General features: G+C 45.8%; 1 protein-coding gene across 1 annotated transcript in view; it reads left to right on the top strand.

The window, feature by feature from the left end:
• TMED5 (transmembrane p24 trafficking protein 5) overlaps positions 1–23,247 on the top strand; it is a 48,509-nt gene that overhangs the window by 3,053 nt on the left and 22,209 nt on the right. The window lies entirely within an intron of this gene.

Below are 23,247 nucleotides of genomic sequence, written 5' to 3'. Positions count from 1 at the left end.
TGGTGCAGTGAGTCATCTCACTTCAAGCATTAGCCCTTATGTACTGTAACAACATGTTTCCTGATCCCATTTTCACATTTATCTAAAAATAACTGCCCTAGAGTGGGAGGGCTAGTGGGCCAGTAAATTACTTTGCAATGCTCTTTTCCCTTTCATTGTCATTTTCTTCCTTTTTTTAGTCATCCTTGTGTATTTATACTATATTTTCACGTTACGGAAATTCCTATTCCTTATGCATGTAAGTATCATATTTTTGTGCGATGTGAATTAAACCTGCAAAGGGTTTCTATATGTTCTAAGTATATCTGCTCCTGGGAAACACCCATACAGCTACAAGGCTCTACAAAAGTTGCCTTATTTGCTCTTATCTGTTAATGCCTGAATTCAGACTTTAATAAGGTGAGAATTTACCTTTTTTCCTTTTTCTTTTTCTTTTTTTTAACAACATATTTTTTATTGTTTTTCACAAGGTATCCACAATCACAGCCGAAGGGGATAAACTTACGTAATTACAAAAGCAGATAGGAATCCTGTTATCAGTGGTACAAAACTTAGCTTTTGCATAATCATGGAAAAATAACCCCCCCAACATTTCCCCCCAACTCTTGACTGACCCCTCCCCTCAAGAAGGTGTTTCCAAACAAGTTCTACCTGCGTATTACCACACATAATACAAGTTGCCAGCTGTTGTCATTTCAGTTTTCTACGATTTATAAATATTGAGTGTTGCAATCTGTATGTGCCATATAAATACATATCAACAGCTGTTGGCTACCGCTCTCTCTCAATCAAAAGCAGTTATGAGATTTCAATCTAGGCTGGCAGGCCCTCACAGGCTCCCTTGGATAGAACATTTAGTAAAGGTTCCCAACATAATTCACAGTTTTTAGCATTCTCGGATAGATTCCTGGAGAGCTTCTCCATGTCCATAAGATCCCAAAGCTAGGCATCTTCTTCCATGCGGCCACTATAGTGGTCTTTGCCGCCCCTAAGCAGTTTCAGAGGAGGATTCTCTTCCCCTTTGATTGGTAGTGTAGCCTCTGAGGTGCAACTCCAGATAACTTAAATGAAAAGTCTTCATGTACGAGATATCCCAGTATGGCCCTGAGGCTGTTCAAAGCCTCTTTCCAGAAGGGCTGTATCTTGATGCATGGCCACCATATATGCTCTACATTTCTCAAATTATCACGCCTTCTCCAAAACAGTGGGCTCACTTTGGGTGCATATACCAGTCGTATAGTAATTTATAATGGGCTTCTTTGCCTAGAGTAGTATCTGAAGTTTTATTTAAGTCACTTCATTCTTGTGTCCATTGTTACCCTGTGAATTTCCTTCCCATAAGTGTTTGCCACTTATTCTCATAAGGATGTATGGGTGACAGTATCTCTAAAAGTATTACTTGATAGAGGGAAGAAATCACTCCTCTTGAGCCATGATAAGTTTAATAAGTTGTTCCATTGGTGTGGGTTCTTGCATTGCGGCATCTTTAATGCTTGGGTGTGTCACCCAGTGTCTTAATTGAGCATACAGTAGCCTCTCATGCTCACTCGGTTTAAACCCTTTTTACAGTCTAGGAATGTTTTAACACAACCTTCGAGGTGCATGTTGTTCACTCTAAGATAGTATACTCTATGCCAAGGATCAAAAGGCCCGAGTTAGAACTTATGTAAAAGATGGGTTAAAATGAATAGGTGTGTGTGAAGAGGGATATGTGGTCTGGCATCATTTATTATTAATTTCATCCCAAGTTTGAGGAGCCATAGTGGTAGGGTGCTTAGATATACATTCTGGAGTCTTATTTTTTCTAGTCTTCAAAATTAAATCCCAAATAGAATGGCCCACTACAGCTCTTTCAATGTGCAGCCATGTTTTTTCTGATTCATGCGCACTCTCTTCCACTAGCATCTGCAGTTGGGCCACTACATAGTAAGAATGGATGTCTGTAGGGCAACGCCACCACTTCCCTTGGTCTACATAAGATCTTCTGAGCAATTTGGACCCTTCCTCCTACCCAGATATATTTAAAGAGGCCCTCTTTAGTGTAGTGAAAAAAATCCTGGATAGTGATATTGTCAGGGAATGAAACATGTAGGAGAGTCTTAGTAGGATGTTAATTTTTGTGGGAGTAATTAGACTCAGCCAGGAGGCCCGGAGAGTTGGTCAACTTTTAAGATCTCATCAAATCTCGGTAAGCAAAGGCGATAAATTAAGCCCACACATGTGAAATAGGTCTGCATAAATGTTGATTTGCAAATAGGTGATATGTTTATCCGCCAACCTAAGCCTATTGGTATTTCAAGTTCTCGCTATGATCTCTTGTGGTGAGGTTGAGGAACTCTGATATATTTCTTTTGTAACCTGACACCCCATCATACATCTCTAAGTGAGTTTGCAATTTTGGGAGGGATTTCTCTGGATCCATAAGGTTAATAATACATCATCAGCGAACATCATAAGTAGGGCTCCTGGTTTTATGTTATATATAAAAAAAAAAGATATTGCTGTCTGTATTTATCCAAATTATTTTTTTAACCATTTTATTGGCATTTATCCATATTAGTTTTATGTTTTGAGAATAAATGGAGTCGAAAAATTGTATATTTCTACCTTTATTTAGCAGATAAACATACATTCATACTGTGCATGTGTCATTTCAGCAAATTAAGCAGTCTAATATAACAAAATACTACACAGCAAGGTAAATATTAGCATTATACACACACATATTTGCATATGCCTGTATTTGAAGGAATCGCATCCTGTATTTAAATCCACATGGTGTCTGTCTGCTTGGCAACGACAACAAGGAGTGTCACAAGAAGCGACATTTTCTGTACTTTTCCACGTGTAAAAATAAATATAGACATAAAATAGATTATTTACTGTCTGTATTTATCTATAAAAGTTTGTGTTAATCGTATAGGCCAGACACCCCCCCCCCCTGTCTGCCTGAATATGAGATGCAAAGGGTTCAATGCTTAGTGCAGTAAGTAAAGGGGGTATGGGACAACCTTGGCGTGTACATCTGCTCTGCTCCGTGCAAAACGTGCAGACGTGTAGCTATTCAATAGAATACATGAAATTAGGGGTTGGTAACCTGACAGGCCATGGATCAAGACCGTGGGCCAGCACCTGCCTTTTCTAGAACTTGGCCAGGGTACCCCAGTCCTCCTGGTCAGAAGCTTTTTCTGCACCAGGAAACCATGAACTCTGGGTGTATGAGTAATGGCATGATTTATTCAAGACGGGAGGCCAAGATTTGACTACAAATTTTGACATCTATATTCAGGAGTGCTATGGGCCTATAAGATGCACATCTGCCCAGATCTTTTCATTGTTTATGTAAAAGGGTAATGGTAGCCTAGTTCATCAAGGGTTTACTGTTTTATCAGTTGCAAAGGAGTTCTAGTAGAATAGTGTGCCTCAAAATGTTTATAAAAGATTACACTAAAGCCATTCGGTCCTTGGACTTTAACTTGAGGGCCGAAATCAGTTGTTTAATCTTTTCCTCATATATAGGCTCTTTAAGTTTCTCATAGTGTTGAGGGGTGACTCTAGGTAAATAGCACAACTCTACATAACCATTTTGGATACTGCCCATAGACCCAATGCAGTATGGAAGCAATAATAAGAGGAGTAGAAGACTGCCAATGTATCCTCCTCTTTGGAAACTCTTTCACCATTGTCAAGGAAGGCGTCCTTTGCAAAGGCTTTTTCTTGTTGTACTCAGAGTAGTTGTGCCAGGTGAGGACCTACTTTATTTCGATGGGCGAAGTATGCATTTTAAAATTTTAGTAAGGGGTAAGTTCTGTTGTGTTAGTACTTAAGGTTCTTATGTCTCCCTGAAGGGCAGGGCAGTGAGAGTCCTATGGTTTTGGTGTTTATGAGATGCCCTATTTTCCTTTTCTTCAATTTTTTAGGTCTCACCTAGCGACGCAGCGCATGCGCTGCTCGCCTTGGCGAGATCTATTGTCGATTTCTTTGCCGAAGGGGACAAGACATGTGCACGCGCCCGGAAGGCAGGAGATGTGCACGTGTACAACTCGCGGCTCCCATATGGACAGCCCAACGCCATCTTTGTTTTCTTTAATGAGCGTTTGCCCGCTCGCATCTGATAACACAGCTTTTACATCCAAAACGCTGCATGTTACCCTTCGCCTGTGGCCGGCATGCGTGTCATTCTTCTTTTATGGGGAGTTCTGGTGATTAAAGCGGGCCTCCGCCGGACAGCTGCTGCACTGCCACAATGCACACCGCTGCCCTGGCACATCCATCATCCTGACTCGGCACACATGCCAGGCTGCATACGGTACTGGAGCGCACAGTGCTGGATCTCCGGTTGCCAGTGGTTTGTGGTACCGAGTTCCTTCTCGTCGGTACGGGAGCCTGAATTACCACTGGCAGCTGGCAGTTTAAAAAGACAGTACCGGAGCGGGACATAAAAGTGTCAAACTGTACTAGGGCAAGATTCGCATGTGACTGAGGGAACTGACCAGTCAGATACCGCGGGTGAAAGTTGGTCCCAGAAGAGAGTCGGATCGCAGACTGCATCCTACAAGCTAGTCCTTCTATCTCTCTGTTCCAGGATGTCCAGAATGACACTGCTCCTGGTGTACCTGCTGCAAGGGTCCCTGGCGGAGCTCGGCGCGGGCTCGGCCCCTGCGCCCAGTATAGGTGAGAGCTCCTGCGCAGCGCTCAGCATTTCATTGCTTCTTTTATTATATTTTTGTTTGTCCATTATTCACTTTGGTTATCACTAGCATAGCGCCAAGTGTCCTTTTAGTCTTTTCATCTCTGTATCTCAAATTGTTTTGTGTGTTACATTTTTGGTGGTCACATACTTCAGTTTTGCTCCGTTTTTGAATATACAGCTCCCGATGTTCTCTTCGGTTACTATTTTTTGGTGATAACGCTTGTGTTTTAGCTTTGCGAATTTCTCTCTTAGTATAACCATTTTAGGTTATAAGGTTATCATATACTACTATCTTTCAATGTTCTTAATTGGCTTTCTGGTGAACAATTACAGAATAAAACATATTGGCTGCTCCCCCTCCCCCCTCCCCCCAGCATCTTCCTTAAGTGACCCTATGATCTCAGTGACTGAAACACACTCCCTTTAAAAATGTTAAATATTGGGACAGGACTCTACAATGTGCGCCACTGACCCAGCTTGACCCCCCTTCCCTCCCAGCAGCTCCTTGGCCTTGTAATTTGCCTGCGTGTAACCCCATGGCCCACATACACTATGTTTAGCAGTGTCTCCACCACCCTCGGGTCGCAGACTCCTCCGCTCATCCTCTGATTGTCGTCTAGCTTCAAAAGGAATTCAATTTCAGGCAGCCCACACAGTGTTTCAGCCCCTAGGAATCAGAGTGCATATTTAGCTCTCCCGTATGGTATATGCATTAACTGACTTATCGGCATTTAAAGGATGCAAGGCGGCAGCGGATGATCATGCAACTCCTTGCCACTTACTACCGGCATACACACCAGGAACACAGGCAGAGAGAACGAGAGAAAGAGAGAGAAATCAGCAGTGAACGCTCACTGACCCAGCTATGTGAACGACCAGTGCGTCACCACGCACACTTCAATAGTCTCAAAATAAACCACAGAAATCGGTCTGTTTGTCAGACTGTTTTAAGCTTTGTGACCGGTCCAGTCAAGCGAGTCCAAACCGTAGAAGTCTGACTTCAGTGCAGTGCTTCCCTCGGGAGAAAGAAAAGGCAATGGCAAATTTATTTACAGGCTCACTGAGTATTTAACTTCACCCCGCGCCATGACGTGATGGTTATTTAAATACTAAAGAGATGGCAAGAAGTGGAAGAGGATGGTGGGGCGCGTATGTTATGTTATGTTATGGGATCTTATATAGCGCACGGCTGCCCCAGCAAAGGGGCGTCACGGCGCTTTGCAGAAAGAAGGAAAGATGTTTATTTCCCTTTACTGAGGAGGGCTGGAGCGGCCCTTTGCCTCGGTAGAGGCCCTCAGTCAGCCAAGCCTGAAAACCAGGCAGGGCTCTCATTCTTTATTGGCTGGGCACGAGCAGGCAGCGTCACTGCAGATCAGTGCATTCTGTGGCATAAGAGAGAGGAGATAACTCTGGGCTTCGATGCTCTTTCAAGAGAGATCTGTAAGTTGCCTAATCACGGCTTTGACTAATCACAAACCCAAATAGAAGGTGAAGCACAGCTTGTAGCAGGCGCTACACCTATGTGCATTTTATGCAGGTAGCTCGCAGGGTTACAGCATATGTTGCAGAAACACTACTGTGATGCAAGTCGTGCCTTAGCCCACTAAGGTATTAAGGGCACCGGGTTTTCACAGAAGGTGACAGTGAAGGAGAAAGCGGAAGAAGCAAGCAACAGAGTAACTTGTACAGAGTATGCCTACTGCAATCGGTGTCTAGTGTCGGAGAGAGGACTTCTTGTCTTGCACTCTGTCTCCACTTACTCGTCGGTAACTCCTTCATTATAAGTCCTATAGCTATGTTTCTATTCCCAATGGTAATTCCCCATTCTCAGTCCCCTAGGCAGTTGTGCAGCTGCATCTCTGTTCCCACTGATAATTCTTCATTCATAGTCCTCTGGGCAGTGCGGCTAACTAGTTCTCTGGTCTCAGTGGCAATTCCTCGTTCTTATTCCTCTTATTCCTCTAGACAGTGCTGCAGCTGCTTCTCTGGTCCCATTGGTAGTTCCTCATTCTAAGTCCTCTAGGTAGTGCTGTAGCTGTGTATCTGTTTATACATCTACTACAGCCCAAATCAAAACACATAGATAATAGACAGTGTCATTTACAACACCAATAGCTATAACTCTGACAAATGCGAGACCTATTGCATTGCAAATGCTTGTTTGTTCTACCTCCTAGTTTTTCCTTATATAGTCATCAACTTTTTTTAAGCTGGTATACTTTGCATTTGCAGTTCCCACTAAAGACTGCTTTGAGGGTATACCGAAAGAGACCCATCGATGTTTCCAGTGTGTCATTATCTGAAAAATAGTTGCTATTTGGGTTTTAATTTTGTCCCTTTGAACAGGGTTTCTTAATAGTGCAGGATGAAAGGTCCACCAGTTACAACCGCTGGGGGCCTCCCTCCAGGTCAACGTTGCACTTCCGGGACTTGATTTGAGATTGTAATCGTGCCAATATTGGTTTGGGAAATTAATTGTGTAGGAGGAGAGAAATATATAATCTATGTTTGAGAATGTGATATGTAAATTCGAAGATAAGGTATAAACTTTCTCTTCCTCATGTTGTTCTCTCCAAATATCATGTAGTGCTAGCGCTCAGAATTTGTTTACATTTTTTATGAAGTCTCCCGAACCCTAAGTATTTGCTCCTGGTCTATCCCATAGCACAGTCGTTCCCAAACCTTTTACTCCTGAGGACCCCCAGTAATTCACTACTGGAAGCCGGGCACCCCCAAGCAATTTGTACTAGAAGTCCGTGAAAAATACACAAACAAGTGCATACCAAACAAATACTCTAATGGCTAAAGATTTGATTATTTTGCTTGCAAAAAATTTAAGATTTTAATGGGAAGGTTGATGCTGCTCCTTGGCAACTAACTTTTTTCAATGTTTACTTTTATTTTGCAGTATGAAGCTCCTGCTTCTGCCAGGGCTGTACTGGATACCCAAGGCAGCCCTGGCAAATGTTGTCAGAACAGTACCTCCACTGTGCGCACCAAGTGTAGCGAGTGAGCCTGACCACTACAAAGGAAGCATTGGGGGGCTGTCCCCCCAATAATATTTGGAAAAAAATGTGCATTTCACATACATTTGTCATTATATATTGAATTGTATTAGCTTTTAAAGCATAGTAAATGATGACCCTACTGGGTACCAGGATACAACTATCTTTTGTTGGGGCTCCTCAATGATTCCCTCACTATCACCCCCCAACAGTGCCTCTTATCTCTCCATAGCTCCTCTGTCACATGTATTTCATTTGTTTCATAGCATCTCTCATACCAGTGTAGGGCAGAGACAATGAATCATACATATGCAAATCAGTGCATAGAAATTGTTACATAAGGCAAGGGGGATTTCAAGGTGTGGGATTTATGTCATCTATACCTGTAAGCATTTATTAATAGTGCTTGGTCTGGAGAAGCACAAACTCATGATTAGGAACATAACAGTGGTTAGCACTGACGTTAATAATAAGAATTTATTTCTACCCAAATAAACCTTTATTAGCAGCAATAACAGCATCAGGATAATGAAAGACTGAGAGAAAACACAACTTACTACTTTGTACCATGCAGTTTGAATGCAGCTCTTTGATGCCAGTTCATAGCTCACTGTGCTAGTTTACAATTGTAACTTATGAACTGCACAGTAACAACAGAAGCTCTGTGACAAAAGCCGTAACCCACTGAGCTATGCACATAGAATATTGTTTTTTTAAATGCATGGTACAAATTATTTGCGCTTCCTTAGAGGAGTCAAACTGCCAGTAGACAAAACTCCCATCTCTCTCTCTCTCCAGCAGGTACATTAATCACCGGAGTTATCTTGACGCTTTTATTGTTGCTTTGAAAACTGCTGATTATACAAGGAACTTTGCAGTGCTTTTAAAACTGCTGTCCTGGGACCCCCGTTTGGGAACCACTGCCATAGCAGGTTCCAAACCAAATTGAAGTCAATTTGGACAATGTCTCTTGCAGCAAAATTTTCTGTTGTGGGTTATTGTAAATAGACTCATCCTGTCCTGAGTTTGAGGCGCAAATCACAGCCAGAGTGAGGCGTTTTCTCTCAATCGAGCCTTCAACAAAGAGAAATCTGCCTTCGCTATTGTTTTTGCTGTTGATCTTTGTAAACATGAGACTTTTGCAAATGTCACTGATGGGTTCCTTGTAGAGCAATTATAACATAGTTCCCCCCCAATACCACGAATGGCCATATTTAACTGTGCTTCATAGGGGCATTTTGTCCCTTTACATTAGGGATATTATCTTAACCATGAGAGCTCATAGATGCATGTGCGGTCTCATCTGGACCTGTTCTATTGGGTACCTTAAGCTTGTCTCTAACGATGAGCAGTACAATGGTATAAAGTGTGGTTTTAGAAAGGAAGGCAAAGCAAACTCCCTGTATCCAACCTCCCCCGCCCCACTTCACATAACAAATAACAAAAATGTTTTACATATTAGGAAGAAATCAAAAGTCTGATTGTATTATGGTGCTCTGGAAGCCATTGGCCAATTGCCAGGATCTCCTCCGCTAACTCCTTGTGATAACAGGTGCCTCATGATTTTACGGAGGTCTTTGTAGTCTGTACCTTTGGGTAGATGCACAGGGCAGAAGTATCTTTCATAGCTGCTACTACTACCCCGCAGAGTGTCTTAGCCGAGTGTTCAACGCTAGATAATCAATAATTATGTGGTTCGCTAGTTCAGTGAGGGGTGTTGTAGATTCGGTCTAATTTCTGTCTCTTCTGAGATATTGGCCATGAGGTTTTGATCACATTGTGACTCTCTCGCAAATCAATTACCTGTTGCTGCACACGGCCGGGCTTAGCTCCGCTGAGCGTTGTCGGCCGGGCTTGGCTCCGCCATTCCTGTTCCCTTGCTGTGGGTGCTCCTGGCCGGGCTTGGCTCCGCCGGGGGACGTCTGGAACTTCAACCCCCAGCAGTCCCATCGCGGCAAGGACGCCGCCGCCCTCACAACCAGGAAGCGCCGGAAGGCGCATAAAGGGGCACACGACGCTGAGTCCTGTGGGGGGCGCAAATCAATTACCTGTTGCTGCACACGGCCTGGCTTAGCTCCGCTGAGCATTGTCGGCCGGGCTTGGCTCCGCCATTCCTGTTCCCTTGCTATGGGTGCTCCTGGCCGGGCTCCGCCGGGGGACGTCTGGAACTTCAACCCCCAGCAGCCCCATCGCGGCAAGGACGCCGCCGCCCTCGCAACCAGGAAGCGCCGGAAGGCGCATAAAGGTGAACATGACGCTGAGTCCTGTGGGGGGCGCAAATCAATTACCTGTTGCTGCACACAGCCGGGCTTAGCTCCGCTGAGCGTTGTCGGCCGGGCTTGGCTCCGCCATTCCTGTTCCCTTGCTGTGGGTGCTCATGGCCGGGCTTGGCTCTGCCGGGGGACGTCTGGAACTTCAACCCCCAGCAGCCCCATCGCGGCAAGGACGCCGCCGCCCTCGCAACCAGGAAGCGCCGGACGGCGCATAAAGGTGAACACGACGCTGAGTCCTGTGGGGGGCGCAAATGAATTGCCTGTTGCTGCACACGGCCGGGCTTAGCTCCGCTGAGCGTTGTCGGCCGGGCTTGGCTCCGCCATTCCTGTTCCCTTGCTGTGGGTGCTCCTGGCCGGGCTTGGCTCCGCCGGGGGACGTCTGGAACTTCAACCCCCCAGCAGCCCCATCGCGGCAAGGACGCCGCCGCCCTCGCAACCAGGAAGCACCGGAAGGCGCATAAAGGTGAACACGACGCTGAGTCCTGTGGGGGGCGCAAATCAATGACCTGTTGCTGCACACGGCCGGGCTTAGCTCCGCTGAGCGTTGTCGGCCGGGCTTGGCTCCGCCATTCCTGTTCCCTTGCTGTGGGTGCTCCTGGCCGGGCTTGGCTCCGCCGGGGGATGACTGGAACTTCAACCCCCAGCAGCCCCATTGCGGCAAGGACGCCGCCGCCCTCGCAACCAGGAAGCGCCGGAAGGCGCATAAAGGTGAACACGACGCTGAGTCCTGTGGGGGGCGCAAATCAATTACCTGTTGCTGCACACGGCCGGTCTTAGCTCCGCTGAGCGTTGTCGGCCGGGCTTGGCTCCGCCATTCCTGTTCCCTTGCTGTGGGTGCTCCTGGCCGGGCTTGGCTCCGCCGGGGGACGTCTGGAACTTCAACCCCCAGCAGCCCTATCGCGGCAAGGATGCCGCCGCCCTCGCAACCAGGAAGCACCGGAAGGCGCATAAAGGTGAACACGACGCTGAGTCCTGTGGGGGGCGCAAATCAATTACCTGTTGCTGCACACGGCCGGGCTTAGCTCCGCTGAGCGTTGTCGGCCGGGCTTGGCTCCGCCATTCCTGTTCCCTTGCTGTGGGTGCTCCTGGCCGGGCTTGGCTCCGCCAGGGGACGTCTGGAACTTCAACCCCCAGCAGCCCCATCGCGGCAAGGACGCCGCCGCCCTCGCCGCCCTCGCAACCAGGAAGCGCCGGAAGGCGCATAAAGGTGAACACGACGCTGAGTCCTGTGGGGGGCGCAAATCAATTACCTGTTGCTGCACACGGCCAGGCTTAGCTCCGCTGAGCGTTGTCGGCCGGGCTTGGCTCCGCCATTCCTGTTCCCTTGCTGTGGGTGCTCCTGGCCGGGCTTGGCTCCGCCGGGGGACGTCTGGAACTTCAACCCCCAGCAGCCCCATCGAGGCAAGGACGCCGCCGCCCTCGCAACCAGGAAGGGCCGGAAGGCGCATAAAGGTGAACACGACGCTGAGTCCTGTGGGGGGCGCAAATCAATTACCTGTTGCTGCACACGGCCGGGCTTAGCTCCGCTGAGCGTTGTCGGCCGGGCTTGGCTCCGCCATTCCTGTTCCCTTGCTGTGGGTGCTCCTGGCCGGGCTTGGCTCCGCCGGGGGACGTCTGGAACTTCAACCCCCAGCAGCCCCATCGAGGCAAGGACGCCGCCGCCCTCGCCGCCCTCGCAACCAGGAAGCGCCGGAAGGCGCATAAAGGTGAACACGACCCCTCGTCCCGCGGGACACGCGCGGGCGCGCCCGGGAGAAGCCCGGGACAAGGGCGGGGCCGTCTGTGGCCGTCCGGGGACGACCAGGGACGGGACGGGCCATCCCCCTTGGCTGTAACTGTGAGTACCAGTTTATACTTTTAGGGCTGCAAAACCGTCCATCAAGCATCTGGCAAGTTTTGCTTGGGTCTTGCACTTTTGATCCCTCGAGTACTGTTTTGTAACTGCTTGCTGCTTTGACCCGTTAGCAACCATGTCAATCCAAACTACCCTAACGGACAACTATCTGTTGAAAGTTGTCAATAGAATTAACTGCGACAGAAGAAAATCGCTAGGGAAAGGCACCTTACCTGACCTTCCATCGGACCTACCAGTGGATTCTACTAATGAGGGCAGTAACAATACGATTTTGGTAGCTGAGACCGATAGCATCAGTACTAATGTTGATTCCGTTTCTGCAGAGGCCCTAGATGATCTCACTGTAGCGGAAGATTTATCTGAACAATCCGAGACTCTCAATGGTACCCCACAACAATCCACTAGGGCTACCCGTTTTATGAGAGCATGTAGGAAACCTTCTCTTAAACGGGGGAATCACTCGGCCAGGAAGAAAAATGACACCGCCCCTAAGGAGAATGCTGGTGATCAAGGGACTTCTACTAATGACAATTGTGTTACCATTAATATTAACCAATTTGACCTGTTAGTGAGTTGTATTGATGACAAACTGAAGTTGGTTGTGGAGCCTTTATTAGTTAAAATCGATGCACTGTCGGCTGAAGTATCCAGACTAGGGGCTATGGTGGATCAACATGTAGCCAAATTGGATAATCCCGTATTACCTATTAGAGTTGATACATGTCCCCAACCTGCACCTAAACCAGATAAGGGAAGGCCTCACTATGTTAATACTGCCCCCTCTGGCCCAAATGCAGGAAGACTACTACCACAGGCGAAACCTGTTTCAACTTGCCCGAAACCATTTCCAGCACACAATGCGGGTCGTTCGGTGCAGGCACCGGTGGTTATACCGGCGGCCTCAGGGCTTGCAGGTGTAAATTCCAGTGCACGTACATTACCAGTGTAAATTCCAGTGCACGTACATTACCAGCACCAAACAGAGCCAGGCCCATGCAATCACCAGTTACACCAACTGCTGTAGCAGGGCCTGGTTGGGTGTATGTAGGTATAAATGGCCGCCCAGTAAATCTCCCACCAGAGTGTGTACCCTATGTTGTGGTTTTAACTAATGTCCCGCCTTTAATCCAGGCTCCGCACCATCAGGAGTCCGGGGATTCTTTGAAAAATAAAACGGTCTCATGGTTAAGCCGTCATTGTGGGTATCCAGTCAACTACTCTGACCAAATTATATCTATCAGAAGGGTTAACTGTATCAGTAACACTAGGAAGACCTGTGGGGGTGACTGTGTGATAATTAATTTCAAACACCCCCAACATGTTGCAACGGTCCTACTCAGAGCAGCTGCCTTAACACAGTCCGAGACTGATGTAGCCGCAAGACCTTTGGGCTACTTTTACAATCATCTTAACAGGTTGCCTTCTGCTAATTGTAGAGACGGGGTTTCCAACTCTAACGTCATATCCAATGGCAACAGGCCTTTGATACCTACTTTCAACCCTGTTTTTTCTGATGGCAGCTCTGTCTTGCCTTCGCCCTTGTTGAATTATGCCCCCAGTGGTAATAGATTTGTAACATATACTACCAATCATGCACCTAACTGCGATAACATTTTCTTGCCAGTCCAGTCCCAGTCCAGAATAGGTACCAGTCCTTGAGTATTCTGGACCAAAATGATTGACATCAGATGGGGCCTGGGACTGGGAGGGACGTTACTCTGAGTACCATCAAGAACAATGTAAGTGAGGCAAGAGAGGATCTATGTTCTGCCATTATGGGCAATCTTGAAAGTGGGACAGTAGTTCACTGTGCAAATGAGATTGTTGAAGATACAGTGATTGCTACAGGGACTGCTATAGGCAGTTGTATAGATGCACCGGGGTCAGACCTAAGTAACAGAGGTAATTGTTGTAATAACACTGCCGATATCGCCATTGATTGTCATCTTGTGGGGGTTTCTATGGCGAGTTGGAACATTGGCCGGGTGGGCATCTAAGGCATCTAAAGTAGAATGGGAGGAGATTGTAAGATCTTACGATATTTTATGCCTGCAAGAGACGTGGTGTGTCAATAAACCCAGCCTTGAGGGGTATACATGTTACAGTTTGGATGCCTCTGAATCTAGCCATGGTAGGGCAAAGGGAGGCCTCCTTATTCTTATCTCAGTAGATGTTAAGTTGACTATCATTAAACATTTGTTAGTCGAACCACACTCACAAATCTTGTGGGTACGTTTACCGGATAGCACTAATGTGCTTTTAATTAATTTTTACAATAATATTTTTACTAATCTTCGGCACCAAGTGATAGATGAGCTATCCTGTGCCCTAATGAAGCTGGTAAGCGAAGCAACATGCACTTTTATTTTTGTTTGGGTGGGGGATTTTAATTTACAAGTGTGTAGTTTATCCTCCTCTAGGGTCTGTGGGATCCTAACATAAATAGTGGGGAGAATATGGCCCACTTTCCACATAATGCCTATGGAGAGGCAATTAATAGCACTATGGTCTCGCTTGATCTAGAGCTACTGAGTACTGTACAGGAGGGAAGTGAGTGCTCAATTCCCACCTTTACTGGAAGGAATGTGAGCTCCATCATCGATCATATTATGGTCTCATCTAACTTGGTACCCCATTGCATAATCAAAGTAAAGGATACATCCTCCCTGAGTGACCATAACTGTGTTAGCTTGCATATAACTACTTGGATGATTAGAAATGAACCATCCACTAGACTACTGGTAAATATAGAGCCGCATAGACCCAATGGGGTTAGGCTGAGATGGAAAGGTGAAAATTTGGCCACAGTGGAACCTTTAATCATAAATAAATGCATGATGGACATCGACATTATTTTATCTCTAGGATGCCCGTCTGCTCAGGTTATGACTCGTTTTCTTAATATCAATATTGTCATTAACAACATCTTTACGGGGAAAAAAATAGGCAGAGGAGGGAAAGGGATTGGATGGTTTGACCATGCCTGTACGTCCCTGCTCTCACAACTCAAACAAGCTTTGGCCAATACCCCAAGGGACAAGGATAGAGTAAAACTCCTAAGATTTGATTATAAACAGGCGCTATCCAGAAGAAAGAGGGAACTACAGCAGGAAGCCTGGGAGCATCTTACCCAGGCAGCAGAAACTGCCGATAGTCGCCTGTTTTGGTCCACTGTTAACTCCCCTTTCCTTCAAGATGATAATATCCTGCATCTTTCATCTAATGTAGATAGCGAGGACTGGGTGAACCATTTTTCCGCGATTTTTCAAGATAATACCATGACGGCCAACGAATACAGGACTTGGCCGGTAGTACCTTTTAGATATTACTTTGGAAGAGGTGGAAAATGGTATTAAAAATAGCAAGTGGGGCAAGGCCCAGGGGCCAGATGGAGTCCCAATAGATGTTTACAGGTCTCAACCGCAGCTTTGGGGACCAATACTTACATTGGTACTTAACGCTGCCGTAACCACCATGATTCCACCAACATGGGGCGACTCCATTATAGTCCCAATATATAAAAAGGGAGATAAAGCCTTGGCAAGTAATTACCGGCCCATCAGCTTGCTCGACTCGTCTGTAAAAATCATGAGCAGAGTTCTGCTTTTCAGATTAGAGGAGTGGGCTGATGAGAATGGAATACTTGCAAATTCACAATATGGATTCAGGAAGGGTAGAGGGACCCTAGACCAGTGCCTGAATCTGGAGTTGTTGATAGGCAAGTATACCAGAGCCAAACCCGGCAATATCTATCTTTGCTTTGCTGACCTTAGCAGTGCTTTTGATTTAGTTAATCATTCACTTCTTTGGACAGTTTTGCTTGATATGGGCGCCCCGAAAGAAATTATCTTTTTTCTCACCAGACTATACAGTAAGCTGAAAACATGCATTCGGTATGGTGTCAGTGGGGAATGTACTAGCAATTTTAAAGTTCAACGGGGAATTAGGCAGGGTTGTGTCCTTGCGCCCCTTTTATTTACCCTCTTTGTTAATGGGGTTGAAGCCGCCTTGAAAACTATCAAGGCTGATGCGCCACAGGTTGCAGGGGATAGTGTCCCAGTTCTGCTATATGCAGACGATGCGTTGCTCTTATCACGGACACCCCTTGGTCTGCAGCGTCTGATGGATAAGTTCACAGAATTTATTGGGAAGGAGACTGCTGATCAATAAGAATAAAACTCATACTATGATCTGTGGGACTAAAGTGGGCAGAAATCACCCCTTTTTTATAGAAGGGGTCAAAGTGCAGAATGTGAACAGTTTTTGCTACTTGGGGGTAACTTTTACTAGTGATGGTAGGTGGGGGCACGAATTAACGAATGTCCGAACTAAAATGAGCAAGAGCTCTTATGGCATTTTTAAATTTGCATCAAAACTGGGGCGAATTAAGGATATGCTGGAAATCTACAAGGCACGCAGTGTATCCATTGCCCTTTACGGGGCGGGGCTTTGGGGCTACTGCAGAACTGATTGTCTACAGATAGAAGAAAACAACTTTCTCAAGAAATTACTGTGCCTCCCTAAATCTGCTCCAACAGAGTTGATTCATAGAGAGGCAGGGGTTTTTCACCTAACAGAGCTCGCCTCACTAAGGCCTCTATTGCTTTATCGAACAATTTGGCTTAAGGAAGAGACCGAGTTCAATCAACTCATAATTAGGGACTGCCTTGGATTAGACAACTGTATGCAGATACCGTGGCTTAAATATGTTGTAGATTGTTATAAAAGCATCTTTGATATCAATTTGTTGTCAGAAAACTGCCCCCCTAGAGGTCTTGCGAAACAGGATCTTAAAAAGACTTTTATGTCACATAAAGCTCTTAAACGTTCAGTAATAACCAATTCCCTCGCTACTGTTAAATCTTACAATAAATATATTGCTGTCGAGGGATTTCAACGTTATCTGAACGTAGTAACCTGGCCAACGCATAGGTTTGTATTGACCAGATTAAGAGTTGGCATTGCTCATGTACTAGTGGCTTTCCCACATCCTAAAAAGCCCCCTGTGGGTCCGTGTCCCTGTGACGGACATTCCAAGCAAAGCACAATGCACTTTATGCTCATTTTCCACCTATTTCAGAACGTTAGGATCTCCTTTTTAAAACCATTATTTCTTAAGTATGGAGTCTTAAATGTGGAGGATGCTATGTGTTTGTTGTATAATATGGACCACCCCGATATATGTTTTTATATTGCCAGTTTTATATGTAAATCTATGGCTTTTAGAAAAAGTATGAGTTTTTAATTATGTTTGCACTTTTTAACTCTGTTGCCTGATTGCTGTGCTTTTATGGTAATTTTTACCATGAACCGAATAAAGCTTCATGAACTGAACTGACTCTCTTTCCTTTGTACTCGAGAAAGTCACCATGTTGATAACTTACGGTGTGAGTCTCAAAGCAGGGTAGGGTCATCGAACAAGGCAAAGACCTTTCCCAAATCATGTAGCCATGCCATACGGGGGGAAGAGAGGGGAGGGGTTCTCAATACCCTCCAGCCCATGGCTAGGAGGCAGCACACGCGCGTGCGGGGGGGCATGGAGTAGGTACACCAGACATGCTTCACTCTAGATAATGCCTGTTACTAACAATTTCAACCTGGCTTCCGACCTAAAGATAGTATCCCTCAATGTCAAAGGGCTCAACCACCCCATTAAACGCAGGAAGATCCTAGCCTACCTAGCTAAAACAAAGAGAGATGTGATACTGCTACAAGAAACCAAACTTTCCCTGGTGGATGCCAGACTAGTGAAAGGTAACTGGATCTCACAGATGGCTTGCTAACCGGCAGAAAGGAAGAAAAGAGGGGTCATCACACTGCTGTCTAAAAGATCCAATCTAACCCTAGAGTCGCAATATCATGGCGAAGAAGGAAGACTTCTGATCACGGAGCTGAGAAGGGGGGAGGAGCATATCAATGTAGCTAACATATATGGCCCGAACTAAGACGGTCCTACCTTCTGGGAGGGGTGTCAAACAAGCTGGATAGCCTCCCACAGAACGACCTCATGGTGGTGGCGTGGGACTTTAATATTCCTCTGGACCATATAATGGATAGACAGTCAACCTGCCAATATCAGCCCACGAATGCACACATATAACTCAAAAACATCTGCTCCAAATTCAACCTTTAGGATCCATGGAGTCTCCAGCACACGGACACTAGGGACTTTACATTCTACTCCAACCCACACAACTCATATAGCAGGATAGACTACATACTAATCACAGGACCCCATACACACCTAATAGAACACACTGACCTAGCGCCTAGATTAGTGTCAGACCACTCATGTATCACCCTAAAGCTGAGCAGCTGTCATAATGAAGCCGTACCCCGGAGGTGGTGGTTCAACAGCGACGTCCTAGCAGCCCCCGAGAATTAAAAAAAATATTGAGGAAGCCATAACGGATTATCTTAGACACAATGATTCACTGGGTACTAGCACTACCACTCTATGGGACGTACTGAAGGCGACCGTCAGAAGCACAATAATTGAAATTAAATCCAAAATAAACAGAAACTCAAATCTGCAGCTGACTCTACTCGAGCAGGACATCAAAAGCCTAGAAACGGCCCATGCTAGGGCCACACAAGATACCAAACTCCTGACAGACCTAACAAGAAAAAAGTATGAATACAACAAAATCCTGAGCGAGAGAGCCAGGCTGTGGTTCAATAAATACAAGGCCGTTAACCTATGCAAAGCTAATAAAGCGGGGAAACTACTAGCCTCCTATCTGAAACATAAACGTAACCAATTTACCATCTCACCCATTACAGACTCAAACAACAAAACCCACACGCGGCACAAATACATCCTAAAGACCTCTCAGGAGTTCTATCAGGAACTCTACAAAAAAGACCAGACAATGGATCTGGAGGCTTGCACTAAGTACCTCAACAGACACAGACTTCCACTTTTTTTTTTTTTTACAGCTCTCCAGCGCAGACGCACAGCGATTAGGGCAAGAGATTAGCATCCCCGAGATTGAAATGGCAGGCAAATCAATCAAAGATAACAAAGCCCCAAGGCCAGATGAATACACTGCCACATTTTACAAGACCTTTCTAGAGCAGCTGAAACCTACCATGAAGAGGGTCTATAATCACTGTGCGGAGGCTGGGTTGATCTCACAATCCATGTCGGAAGCCAACATTATAGTCATCCCAAAACAGGGTAAGGACCACTTGTCGCCCAAGAATTACAGACCCATATCCCTTATTAATGTGAATTGCAAGATATATGCAAAGATCCTAGCAGCCAGACTAAGCTCAGTCCTACCCAACCTAATAAGCAACTCCCAGGTGGGTTTCCTAAAAACATGGATGTCTAACGACAACACCAGACTTCTCTGCCACATACTGGAACATACGGCCAAAAAAGCAGAACCAACAGTAGCTATCAACCTCATTGCCAAGAAGGCCTTCAACAGAGTGTCATGGTCCTTCCTAGAGCAATGCATGCAATCCTTCAATGTAGGAGAAGGATCTCCACGAAAGGTGATGACTCTGTATACGGACCCAAGGGCCTGTATTGACATTAACGGATCACTCTCCGAGCCACTTACATTACAGCGTGGCATAAGACAGGGCTGTCCACTGTCCCCCTCGCTCTTTCTGCTAGCATTGGAACCCCTGATTAGTGACATCAAGGAAAACACAAAAATAAAAGGGGTTGACATAAACGGCGTTTAAATAAAATATGCCGCATACGCGGATGACATTTTAATTGTAACGGAGCAACCAAAGACCTCAATTGAGGCCCTGATAGAAACCAAAGAGGTATACTCCGGACACTCAGGATATAAGCTCAATAGGGAGAAATCAGATTGCAAACCCCTGAACATCCACAGCACTAGGGGGATCAGGCCTAGCCTGGCAGCCAGGTTTTATCAAATATCTAGGAATACACTTAGGAAGTGACCTCATGAGCACATTAGGCCACAATGAGAAACTTTTGCTAGAAAAGATAAAGAAACTGCTGGAGGCCTGGTCCCCAAAATTCATAACTTGGTGGGGCAGAGTTGAAACGATCAAAATGATGATCACCCCAATGATTAACTACCTGATCAACATGCTCCCACTCCTACTCACAGATGACTTCCACCGTAAATAAGACATCCTGATCACTAAATTCCTATGGCGAGGGAAGAAGGCACGGATAAACATAAAAAAACTAAGAGTAGTGGAAAAAGTTTGGAGGGGTAAATGTAGCAGACTTCAGAATCTTCCAAACCGCATTTCTGGCAAAGTAGGGGTCTTACTGGGTATCACCCCCTAATGGATATAACCGGTATGGCTACCAGTCGAGAGAGCCATACTGAACAATCTAAACCCAATGGCGCTGTTAACCGCTAATAAATATCCTCACGCCTCCAGATCCATCTTCAAAAACACAAAAAATTGCTCTACTCCGAATAGATAAGGAAATGGAGAATAGCATTAAAGCCTCTAAGCTGGGGTCACTCTGGGCCAATAGCAAGATCCGCTATAAGGGGAAAAGTCTAGTCTTGGACACATGGATAGAGAAAGGTATTTCCCACCCAGACCAACTAGAATTTGCTGAACTGAAATCTAGACACGACTTAACAAGCATTGAATTCTACAACTTTCTGAAAACTAAAGCAGCACTATCCAAAGCCAAACTATCAACCGCAAAATCGTCAATCACACAGTACATGGCACAGATCAACAGACTAGGACACCAGGTATCACACCTCTACAAACTGCTACGCCCAAAATCCACCAACCTTAATGAGAAGACTATCAACTACTGGGTAAAACAAAGCAATAGTACACTTAATGAATGGAAACTGGCTATATTATGGACCTCTGCCTCACGCAACAAAATCTCCCCGGTACTCCCACAAACTAAATTCTGGCTACTCCATAAGGCGGTCTGGACCCCGGCACACTTATTCTCACTAGACCTCAGAGAAAATGCACTATGTTGGAACTGCAGCCAAGAAAAGGGGGACCTAACTCACCTTATCTACCATTGCCCAACTCTCAAAACATTCTGGGAGAAAAATTTTGATTTCATAAATAAAGTACTGGGCTGCACACTAAATTCTCTTGCCACCGCATTAATAAACACAGAACTAAGATCAGAGCAGGACAAAGAACTCGACACGTACCTAGACTCTTACGAACCCCCTTGAAATAATTTTCCCTCCGTGACAACCCCCCCCCCTACTCAATGGGCGGTGGGGCGTGTAGATGGGCGGCTACTACCAAGGCACTACGGGGGGATGGGCGGGCCGACTCAACCACCAACCTATCCACAAGCAACACAGCATGGTGACGGCATTGTCACGTGATTACAAGTCTCATTAGTCTCATTATTACAGAACCTATCTTGTATCCTCCTTTCACCCCTTTCTCTTCTGCTTCTTTCTATCACCTTTTGCCTAATTTCCAGCAAGACAAGTCAGAGAGGAGTAGCTAAACATATATTTGAAGGTGATTGTAAACCCTGCCCTACACACTACGTTTGGCTAACCTTGTAACAGAAATGCTAATGTACTTGCTTATAAAATCAATAAAATACTTTAAAATTAAAAAAAAGAACTCCGAGTTTATGGGCTGCTGTCTCTAAATCTGTGATTTGGTGAGATCGATTACCCATCTCAAATGCAATGCCAAATGGAAAAATCTATCTGTACCGATTTTTATTTTGCCTCAAATAATCTGTAACTGGGAGAAACTGTTGGCAAAAGAGGAGTGTTGCTAGTGCAACCTCTTACACTGCCCCCACACTGAATATTTCCACACAGATCCCCATGAGAAAACTGCTGCCATTGCTTCCGCTAGGGCAGACCTGTGTAGTATCTTTATGCCCTCTGGGTTTAGGCACAGTCCGGCCAAGACGGGGAGACATGCCAGCATTGGGAAGGACAGGACTGACCATGCTCTGGACTTCGCCTTTGAAGCTGTGTAGCTCCCTCTGGCAACATATCAGCAATCACATTTCAATGAAACAGGGCTCGGGCGAAGCCTCAGTGTCTCAAAGCTGCCTAGGCCAGATGTGTCCAAACTCAACACCTGCATGGAGCTCCCACATTGGTGCCACCTTCTTTAAGTCAGCGCAGCTCCGGGCTCTGGATGCGGCTACTTAAAACCCCCTCCGGTGTGGAACTGGGTCCCCTTCCAGGAAGGATCGTACGCTCACAGGACAGAGTAGCTCATTTCCAGGCCAGCGACCCTTCTTCAGCCATCGCAGTGCGCGGTTCCCACTTCCCATGGGCCTTAAACACAGAGCTGCTCTAGGTTGCAGCCATCTTGGTCTGCACGTAGGCTCCGCCATTACGTTCGTCCTCTTTAAAGATGTGCAAGCAGTTTCTAGGTCCTTGGCCAGGTGTTAATGTCCTATGTGTGCACTGTTATGGCGATATATCATATTAAAAATGTGTAAACTTTTAGTTAAACCAGTACATTAAACTAAATCTAATGAGAGATTGGGAGAAGGGTTTGTTTTTCGTACACCAGCATGAAAGCAATATATCACCCTCTAACCATACATATACAACATGGTTGCAGGAATAATTTACTCTTTCTTCACATAATTCAGAAGGGCTCCGGTACTAAGAGCTAACCAATAACCAATATGACGGCAAATAATCTGAGATGTAGAATAGATTCCTGCCTAGGTAAACACTGGCAATGTGACCCACCATAGTTCTCCTTTTAATTATGTTTAAAAAAAATATTTTGCATGCTTTTGTTTCACTGTTAAATGTAACTCATATTTGTGTCTAGATCTTATAATGGCTGAGTGTTTCGTAAATGCACAGCCAAAACGTAGACAGACCGGAGGTGGGGGAGGTTATAGAGGTAGTTTCTCATTTAGTGAGTGAGCAGACGGGCAGGTAGTGCTGCATAGGCACTTGGGAGTTGGAGCTGAGGGTGGAGACCGAGAAAATGACCCTGGGGCTGGAAGTTGAATCATGCACGGATCATAGCTGAGCAAGGGGTTGGGTGTCTCAAAATCGTCATCTGGATCGTAAATGGCCTGAGGAGCAAAATTAAATTGGGTGTTGTGGCACAATACCTTAAACTAGTGGCACCTGACATTGTCTTCCTGCAGGAGACCCACCTGCTGGGGACAGAATGTAAGTTTCTGGGTCGGGCCAATACGTGTCCCTCAGGAATGCAGCATTCTCCCGGAGATCCAGGAGAATTGCTATACCTGCCAGAAAGACACCCGCCCTTTCACAACCGCCATGGTCTGGTTGGACCCTATTGGGACCATCCTTGGGGTACAGGGGACATAGGACACACAGGGATAGACCCTCACTAATGTATACACCCCACCTACAATGAGACACACTGGAGAAAAATGTCCTATACTTCTGGAAGCAGGTGATACTCTCCCAATAGTGGGTGGGGACTTCAATAACATTATAGCACAAGACTTAG

This window comes from Lissotriton helveticus, chromosome 1_1, assembly GCF_964261635.1.
Source record: "Lissotriton helveticus chromosome 1_1, aLisHel1.1, whole genome shotgun sequence".
Taxonomy (NCBI): Eukaryota; Metazoa; Chordata; class Amphibia; order Caudata; family Salamandridae; genus Lissotriton; species Lissotriton helveticus.
Note: the sequence above shows the minus strand (reverse complement) of the source record. Positions and strands in the feature narration are given on the sequence as shown.